The sequence below is a fragment of the Pseudopodoces humilis genome, chromosome 2, assembly GCF_049639895.1.
Source record: "Pseudopodoces humilis isolate 2021_Gansu_Grassland_sample_001 chromosome 2, ASM4963989v1, whole genome shotgun sequence".
NCBI lineage: Eukaryota > Metazoa > Chordata > Aves > Passeriformes > Paridae > Pseudopodoces > Pseudopodoces humilis.
Window position 1 is genome coordinate 87,802,571 of NC_142201.1, and position 10,070 is coordinate 87,812,640.

The following is a 10,070-nucleotide window of genomic DNA, read 5'->3' on the forward strand; positions in this document are numbered from 1 at the left end:
GAAGCTCCTTTTAATTTCCATCCTCAGTGTACCCATGGCCCAGCCTGTGATAACTCATTCTTGTGCCAGCATTGTCCTCAGGCTTAAATTCAATGTCAAAACCCTTTGTTAACACAGAGTTAATGTTGCTTGGTGATAGCTCATTCATTCCCAGAACATTATGTTCATCAAAACGCAAACTTGTGGAAAAACAGGGCATTTAGAGCTAAAGTACATGCCCAGGCAACCTCACTTGTGCACCTTCCGAGCTGGCAGCTGCCAGAGGGACTGTCAGCTCTCTGTCTGCATTCACTGCATCGGGTATAAAGTGTTCTGGGATGATCAGTGGGAGCATTACCTGGGACCGGAGTGGGTGAGCAAGGAGGGGAGAGACAGTCCCTTGGGGACAGGTGAGGGGGGGTTCTGGCTGCCAGCTCTGGGATGAAAGGCAAAGTGTTTCTGCCCATGGGATGCCCAGGTTCTTTCAGTGCACCACTTTCAAGAACAGAAGGCGATTGATTACGTGTGATTAGGACATCCTGGGGTAAAGATTTCACCAGGCACTCCACTCTGCAACAACACCGAAGGCAACACTCTCTGGCAAGTGTCAGCTCATAAAAATGCAGCCGTGTGGCATCAGTGCTTTGGGAAGAGCACTCCAGTGCTCACCAAGAGAGCAGGTCCTGACCCACTGCACTGCAGAGTCACTGGGGTGGGGGAGAGCCATCTCCAGCAGCAAGTTTAGCTAGCCCAGCAGGTTTGGCACAGCCACAGCTGGGGAGGACTCCTGCCATTTCTGGCAGCATTAGGCTGTTTGCCCTTTTGTGCAGTTGCAGTCACGCACAAAAGTGCGTGTTTCTACCACAGAGGCTGCTGTGTCTAAGGTGAAGGATGCTAGGAGGCTGCCATGAGCTTCAGCCCCATCCCAGGCTCCATATTAAGGGAATTCAGACCAGGATTGCCAGCAGGGTTCAGAGATGTACAGTGCTCAAGAGCCAGGGCTGAAAAGTTTGAAAATTTTAATACACGGTGATTGCAGAAGGTTCAAGAACAGAAGCAAAGAACGGCCTGAGGGACTCCCTCTGTACACCCCTGCCCTGTTACCCATGCTGTAGCCATTTCCAGTTCACTTTTTTCACTGCATTAAAACATTAGTGCTTTAGAAACTGCTACTGTTTAAAACAAATTTTCTTACAGTGTTTGCTGCTGGGTATGTATTTTCTAAAGGGTGACTTATAGGAAGATCAATATGAAGGACAGCTACAAATCCTGCCCTAGACAGACTGCTCAGCATCCTTCTGTCCAGCCAGGCTTTGTGCTCAGCTCCTGATCTCCAGAAGTTTTGGGGGAGCAAGTAGCATTTCTCAAATTTTTTTCTCTACTTTCTGTAGTTTTTTGCATGTGTAGTGTGTGCAGTACCTGCCCTCTTGCTGACCCAAAAGGGCAGCTGGCCATACTTGCCACAGCAAGGATGTGCAGATGTTGGGAGCTGATCTGGGGGGAAGCTGGGCTGTCAGCTGGCAGGCCTGGAGGGCTCCATTCCTGAAAAAGGAGACAGGGAATGAGCAAAGAGTGATTTCTCAGGTGGCAGCTGCTCCTCAGACAGAGCCAAGGCTTCTGCGACAGAAGAATGCTCACTCTGCCTGCAAGGCTGGAGGAAACGAAACCCCAGGTGACCGTGGTGCTGAGGGAGTTCCTGGAAAACACAAGCATCCTTGCTAAAATGAGGCCCGGCAATGATGCAAAAGATTTTCTAGGAAATCTTGAGTATCTAGGTGAGACTGAGAACTGCCCTGAGGATGTGATCATTATGCCAGCCTGTCTGGGAGGAGGAGCTCAGCCAGCCGAGTGGGAAGGAAGCACTTGAACCTGCAGAATGCTACTTGCTCCATCTCTGGACTCACCTGCCCTGATCCAAGGACTTGCTGCTTCCAGTGAGACACTGGGCAGGAAACTTGTGCCCTTGGGTCCCACATTCCTGCAGGCAGAACACCTGGCCACAGCTGGATTCCCTAAAGCCCTGTCTAGAAAAGGTTCCATGTGGAGAATCAATAAATAATCCAGGAGCCTTTGGGTCTAGTAGGAGGGCCCAGGAACAAGTTCACAACTCTTTTTCACTCAGCTCGAATAGTGGAAAACTACCCAGAAAGCAGACAGCACTGTGGAGTGTGAGGAACATAAAGATGGAGAGTAGAAAATGAGAAAAGGACAGTGCTCTGTCAAACAGGCAGGACACGCTTATGGATACAGGCAGTTGGATCTGCTTGCCTCTGAAAGAGAAGGAATACATCAAATCCTGATGGGATGCACCCACAAGTGCTGAGTGAGCCAGCAGAAATCATTGAGAGGCCACTCTCAATAATTCCTGACTGGTCATAGCACTTGGGAGAAGTACCTGAAGACCTGGGGAAAGCAAACATCTCTCCTGTCTTCAAGAAGGGCAAGAAGGAGGATCTATGGTCAGTCAGCTTCACCTTGATCCCTGAGAAGATAATGGAACAGGTAATCCTGGAAATTATTTCCAGGCATGTGGGTGACAAGAAAATCATCAGGACTAGTCAGCATGGATTCACCCAGGGGAAGTCATGCTTGACCAACTTGATAACCTGCTATGATGAAACGCCTCACTTTCAACAGGGCCTTTGACACTGTCTCCCACAAAATCCTCACGGACAAGTTGCTGATGTATGGGCTGGATGAGCAAACAGTGAGGTGGCTGAAACCTGGCTGAATGGCCAGGCACAGAGGGTGGTGAGCAGTGGCACAAAGTCTAGCAGGAGGCCAGTACACAGTATTGACCCCTGGCTGATAAAGAGGTCCTCTGGGTGATTCCTCAGCAGCGGCAGGCTGGAACAGACAACCTCCAGAGCTCCATTTTAACCTCAGCCACACTGTGATTCTGTGAAACCGCTTACTGGGAATGGTCTCTGATGAGTGCCATCCCAAGCCATGCCTGGGCTTTGTCTCAGGCAACAATAGCTGAATTGGGCTAAAACTGCAGCAGCTGTGTGACAGAACGGGTGACTGCAGGTCCCCAGTCTGCCCTGTGTCCCAGGGCTGAGTACACTGGCACAAATACAGTCATGGCTTCAGAAGATGGCAGGTTTAGCATCTAACAAAGACAGGATGACTTCCTCATCCCAGGAAGAGGTGGAATGAGGGAAGGATGAAGCTGGTATGGGAGAAAAGGACATGATGGACAGGAGAACTGTCTGCAACTTGCTTTGCTTCTCATCAGGAGCTGTTCCCTCCTGCCACACAACTATGTGCCTTCCTTGCCTGCTGGAAAAAAAGGAGTGTCCAGGTATGTGATATGGAGGAGAAGCAGTGGCAAGCTTGCAAGATGTGCTGTGACTAGCTAACACCACTGCTGCTGAGCTTAGCTCTTTGGGAACTACAGCACAAGGAGGACGATGAAGTAACCCTGGGAGATAAGCTGTCTGCAGTACAGTGAGAGGAAGCAAGGCAGCTGGTGAGTTCTCCCTGCTGATGTTGTAAACACATCTAGAAAAGTACTTCCCTGAACGTGATGTTTACCTGAAACTTGGGAGCCTTGCCCAGAGGGATCTGCTCCAGATGCTGTGAATACTCTGGGATACAATAAAGGCGCAAGCACTGCTGAAATCTGAAGAGCCACCCAGAGTGATGCAGCCCAAGCCTGTTAACTCTGAAAACCTCTCAGCATGTTTTAGTTTGTGATGAATTCCAGAGGGGTTCACAGTGCAGAGACTTGATGCATCTCTGATGTTACACACTGTTAAAACACTTGTAGCAGACTGTCCTTCCACACTTTGCAGTGCTTACCCACGAGGCTCCTGGCAGACTCTGTTATCCCCAGAAACCAAACAGCAGACTACTTGTCCAGCACTGCATTTTATCCTGACTGGATTTTCCTCCTTCCCCTTCGGCTGGCCACAGCCCCAAGCCCCTCTCCCCCAGCCTCTTTCTCATCCCTGTCAGGCAGCAGCTGCACGTATGAATTAGCTTCCCCTCCAATGTGCACTTCAAACCTGAAAAAAGCCCTCCGACTTCAATTCATCAGGAAGATCACATTAAGCCCATCTAACCTCGCTGTCTGACAGGGTAACTGCACTAGCAGACCGGGGGGGTGTAGTAGATGTGATACGTCTTGACTCCAAAGCTTTTGATAGAGTGAAAGGCATAAACAGTGGGGAAAAAAAACACAGTTGGAATTGCCAAAAGATGCACACAATTGCCAAAAAAGTATATACAGCTGGTCTGGGGAGATTGCACTGTCAGGGTGGAAAGGCACTTTTCAACAGGGCTCTGGAAATCGGTAGATTCATTTTCATCACTGAGAGCTGAAGCTGTGTGGTAGAAAAAGCTCTTTAACTATCGAGCAATAAAACGCTGGACTAGATTGGCCAGGGAGCCTTGTCACTGTAGGCTGTTGAGAGCGGGTTCAACAAATATCTGTCAGGAATGAGTTGTGCTTACTTAATCTTGTCGTCGGGTCAGGAGGCTGAATTACATGATTGCCCGAGGTCTCGTCCCAATTTCATTTCCCCCAATTAAATTAAATAAACCTCAGAAATCATTGTCAGAAGCAAGCTGCAGCAAGCTATAACTTACTGCATCCCCCCCACCCTTAGTCAAGTGTTAGATCAGCACTAATCCTATCCAGGTGTAAACCAGGCTCAAGACCTACCACTCTTTCCCCACCGTGAAAACCAGCACGATGAAACCCTTTCAGTTCTGCTGCACAGGCATGTGGCACATTTAGTTCAGACTGGCTTTTGTGTATTTCTCCAAAGAACCGAGCCTTTTCTGGGATGTTAGGTTTTAAACTTCCTTTCTGAGACAGCTTATGGGAGCAGGCACTGTGTGGGAGAAACACCAAGAAGTCACTTGCACAAAGAGCACAAGACTTTGGATTGATCTCTTACCCTTGAAGGGAAAACTCTTTGGGGGATGGAGCAGAAAAATGTGGGCTTGTGGGCCTGTGTTCAGCACATCTTTTCTTATAATGCTGTGCTTGTCGTGCTAACCTGCTCTGCCTGCCAAGGAAGCACAGCAAATTGCAGGGAGAGGTAAATCTGTGCAGCCTTAAAAAGAGCCAAACTCAGAAGAGAAAGGGACTGCCCAACTAAATCATGGCTGAGCTCCTTCCCTTCTATAATGGCTCATTTCTCTGTTCACATCTCTGTGCATGAAATGGATTTTTAGAGAGAAGTTCATCCATTCCAGCCTTTTGCTAAGCTAAGGAAGGCTCCATATCTGCTCACATGGAGAGCAGGGGCAGGCATGGAGACAGACTGTTATTCCAGCTCCCCCACACTGCTGCCAGCCCCAAGCCCACTTCTGAATATGAGTGACAAATTGTATATAGCATCCTAAATAAGATTAACGTAATGATCTCTTTAAGGCTGTTGTCTTTGTGATCACGTCACATCGGGGCCTCATAATCATCTCGTGAATGATGAATGCACCCAGATCTGTCTCTTCTTCTGTCATTTCTAACCAGTGAATCTCTGTGTGTGAAAGACATTCCTGTTAGCAGGAGCAAAGAACAGGACCTCGCACTTCTCTGCTTCAGATTGTGAGTAATTCTCCTAAATGCATTTAATCAGCAAACTTCCTTTTCAAACTGCTTTTTGCTGAGCTAGAGCCATTACTGCAAGCAGAATTATTCCCAAAGCCAGTGACATTCCTCCGTGGTGGCAGTTCCTTTTTGACTCCACACATCATCTGCCTCTCCCCAGCATTTTACCCACCTAAAATTCTCCTACTAATTCCTTTCACTTCAGCTTATCTAGCTGCCTTCCAGCCCTTACTGCATCAAATGCCCTACTGAAATCCAACTAGATTACATTTACCAATTTCTTTTTTCACCCAGGTAAGGGAAAGGAGGTAAAGAAAAGGATCAAGTTAAGGGCACACAGTGCTTTTGTTGATAAACCCATTTTGTATTTGATTCCATTTTCCACTTACTGCTGTAGCTTTAATTCTGTTTTCCTTCTGTAATTTGTTCTTAACCTTATACTCTGTTGAGACTAGACTAATGGGTTTGCAGCTGCCCAGAGTACTTTGTTTTCTCTCTTCCTGAAATATTGCTCTTTTTTCCCAGCCCTGACATGCTTACTCTGAAGTTGATGGATATGCTGCAAATCCTTGCTCCCAAAACTGCTGCTTCCTCAGACGGCTTTGAAAAAAAAACCCCACAAATATCAAGGTAAGGTGGTGAGCTCCAGTCTTGCTTCTACAGAGCTTCTCGAGATTTGCTTTTGCCTTAATACACCAAGTTACTGTTCTCCATCCTTTCTTCTATCCTCTTTTCCTACCTCTTTCAGCATCATCCTTCTTACTGAGAAATGACACGAGGCAGCTGTAAAGACCCAGAGGTGTTTTAGCAGCACTGTGGAGAGCACTGAAGGTGGTGTGAAGAGTGCATCAGCTGAGCACCCATCCCTCTGCTCTCCTGGTGAGCTGAAAGCCACAGTTTAGGCTATCACAGAGGCACGTTTTTCAAAAAGAGGGGGGTTTAACTTCTGAAAGGGAACAGAGATCCCCTGAAACTCATCACAGATTCTCTGACTGCAAAGAAACATGCAGACACCTAAACCAAGAATTTAAAGGAGGTATTAAAATCTTTCTGCTTCTGAAGGGGTGAAGGTTTTGTGTAGGGAGGGAACTCTTACATGCTGCAATATAGTTTTGAATGACATTTCAGTGATTGCTGCTGTTCAGAAAAACATGGGTGCTAAAGCTTAAGGAGTCACCCCCAAATCCTGCTGTTAGGAGATTCATCTGTAGTATAAAATGGGACAAGTTGTGCTAAAGAGGGTGGCGAGCCAGCTGGAGAAGAGACATTCGTGCAGAAAGGCTTTACAGATGCTAATGCTGCTGTCAGCACAGATGTATTTCCACGGGGCCAAACAAGCATACTGCCCTTCTGGCTCCCAGCTTTGTGAAGACGCTGAACATCGGCTCATGGCAGATCAGCAGCACAAAAACACTGACCCACACAAAAAGGTGGGAAGGGATTTCTACAAGTCTCTAGTCCAATTCCCTGCTTACAGCAGGGTAACTCCAAGGCTAGACCAACTTGCTTAGGGCCTTGCTCACACAACTTCTGAACATCTCCAAGGATGGAGATACCCCAGTCTTTTTAGGCACCTCTTCCCCTACTGACCTGCTCTCAAAGGGAAGATATTTTTTCTTATACATATTTAGAATATCATTGTTTCAACATTTGTCCCTTGTTTCTTGTCCTTTGTTTGCTGCCTTCTCAAGGTCTGACTTCCTCTTCTCTACAGCTTTCCTTTAGGTAGGAGCAGACAACTAGACACCCCCTTGTTCTTCTCTGTTCAACAGACCCAGCTCTCCCAGCCCTGTGCATTGTGAGCTCTGGCCCTGCACTGTGGGGGCCTTCTGCTGGCCATGCTGCAGGTTGTCAACATCCCTCTTGTACTGAGGAGCCAGTCCTGGCTGTAATCTTCCAGGTGGGGCCTCACACCACTCCGGTGGATAGGAATAATTTCCCTTGATCTGCTGACTACACCTTTGCTAATGCAGCCTAGGCTTCAGGGAACCTTCATTGCTTGAAGGGCTCGCTGCTGGATCATATTTAAAATGCTTCTTGAGAACTTTTGTGGGGATCTAGTAAAACACAGGTGTTACTGCCACAGAGAACTTGCTGCCCTACTGGAGCAGGCTTTGCCTGTGCATGTGTGGTGTGCTGTGGCTGTGCTCACCCAAGAGAGACCCTCTCAGGCACTTCTGATACAACTGTGATTTTTGCTCTGTGCTGAAGGTCCTCAGCCACTCTTGCTGTCCGGACACATCCAGCAAGTGATATTTTTATCTCCTTCAAAATGATGGGATTTGTATTCATGGCACATTGGCAAGAAGTTTCAGTAACCAACTGCCCTTACTACACTACAGTGGCCAAATGAACTCAGCCTGGAGCCACGGCTGATCCAATCACAGGCTGTTACATTCCTGCCCAACAGGGACCCACCTCCAAGTTCTCGGTCCCAGAGAAACCTACTTCTTTCAGTGAAAAAGGGATTGGATTGTTGCTGCATGTGCTTCAAATTCCAGAGTGTATCCCAGGTGTCTGCTCTTTGCCCTTAAGAGAGCAAGATGCCACTGTAATGAAATGATTCAGGCAACCAAGCATGTGCAGGATAACAAGTATCTATAACTCTCCATTACCATGTATTTCTAAAAGCTTAAACAACACTAAGCAGAAAAGTTATCAAGCAGGGGAAAATGCAATCTATTTCCATGCAGCAGAAAAAAAGAAAAAAAACCAAAAAACAAACCCCAACAACAAAAAAAAAGCAACCAAGAATGACGTGCTGAAATGCTCTCTGCTGTGTGCTGCCAGGGGATTTAATCAGCCGATTGCCAAAGAGATGTCAGTTCCCTGAAAAGAGTGAGGACAGCACGCCTTGCTGAGAAATGTACTCTCAAGATTAAAATACCAGCTGCAGGATAAACCAAATATTGTCCTACAAGCAGCTAAAAATTTGGGTGAGAATGAACAGCTGCCATCCTTAAAATGTGTGTCACTACATCATCACACTTTCCAAGTCCATCTGTCCATCTCTGCCTACTGGTCAATACCCTCAACAAATTCAGGTACCACTTGAACCAGCTTAATGAACACGTCCAGTCAGGTTTACCAGCCCTAGAAGCCAGCCACGCAGGATCCTATGACACAAAATACCACCTATATTACTGGGACAGCCACAGTGAGCAGCGCAGTTTACACCCAGACAGCAAACAAAAGGTGTTTAAGCACAGAGAGTACAGTGGCACCACAGGAGGACTGTCTGTAATCACAACTGAAAAGCATGGGGTGGGTGCTTTGTGTTGGGGTGGTGAAAAAAAGAGAGAAATGGAGAAATCAGGAGAGTAGATAAAGAAGGAAAGCGCTGAGGTGGGAACGTGACAGTCAGATGTGATTGTGGAGGAGGCAACAAGGATGGGAGATGGAACAGGCAGCCAGCGTGGAGGTGTGTGTTTGCCACCCTCCCGGGCCAAAGCTGCACAGCAGAAGTTGTTCCAAAGGTTGTGAGAGAGCAACTGTCGTGGTAACTGGCTGGCTTTCTCCACACATTTTCTTTTCTGAGCTTGTCAGGAGCTGGTGCCCTCAGCAGGAGGTGGGAACCCGGCTGTGTTATTCACATGATTCTGCTCCCAGAAGGGAGGCCCCACTAACCTCCACCTACCACCTGCTCCAGGGCTGTTACCTCCTGCAGTCACTTTGCATTGCTGCTGGCTTATTTCACTGCTGCGGAGTTGTGAACCGCTCTGTCACCCCCTCCCCAGCTCCCAACCTGGGCTGGCTGTGCCGCTGGGTGAACCCCATGGCTGGTGCAGCCTGACCACCCCTCCTCACACAGCTCAGAGGAAGCTGGGTAGATGGAGGCTGTAGCAAAGCTGGCCTCTCTAAAGAAATGAGCTGGTCTGGAGACTGGCCTGGGGTCTCCACTACACACATCTTGTTACTTGCTGTGGGGCCAGCCCTCAGCCAAGCCTGTCTCCACGCATCAGCATGGAGATGTAAGGTGTAAGGAGGGCACCTCTTCACCCCACACTGCTGCTCCTGCCCCAGCACCAGCCGTTTTACACAGGTTTTTACTCACCACACTCCTTAGCTGAGCCCAGCTGGCCAGTGTTATGAAATCCTAGAAGCCCTAAACACACACACACACGTGGGATGTGGGCATTTCTCACCAGGGAGAAACCCGCAGTGGCAACCAAGATGCTCTTCCCTGATGTGGAAAGGAGCAAGGGCTGCCAAGTAAAGGGAGGCAACAGAGAGCTGGGAAAGAAGGTAAAGAGATCAGCTGTACTCTCCAGAGACACACACCCGTGTTTCTCTGACTTTGCCTCCTCTGAAGGAAAGGAGATAAGACAAATCAAGTATCTGTGGCAGATGTTAGTCACGCTGCCTCACGTGCTGCTGAAGGGTGCTCGGCAGTGTGGGGTGGGAGGGGGAGCAGAAAACTCCAGGCACCCTAAGGAAAATTAACCACTTTGTCCCAATCCTCAAGTGACAATTTCCCTTGCCAGGTATAGGGCATTCTGACAAGCACTCCCAGTTATCAAGTCCAGGC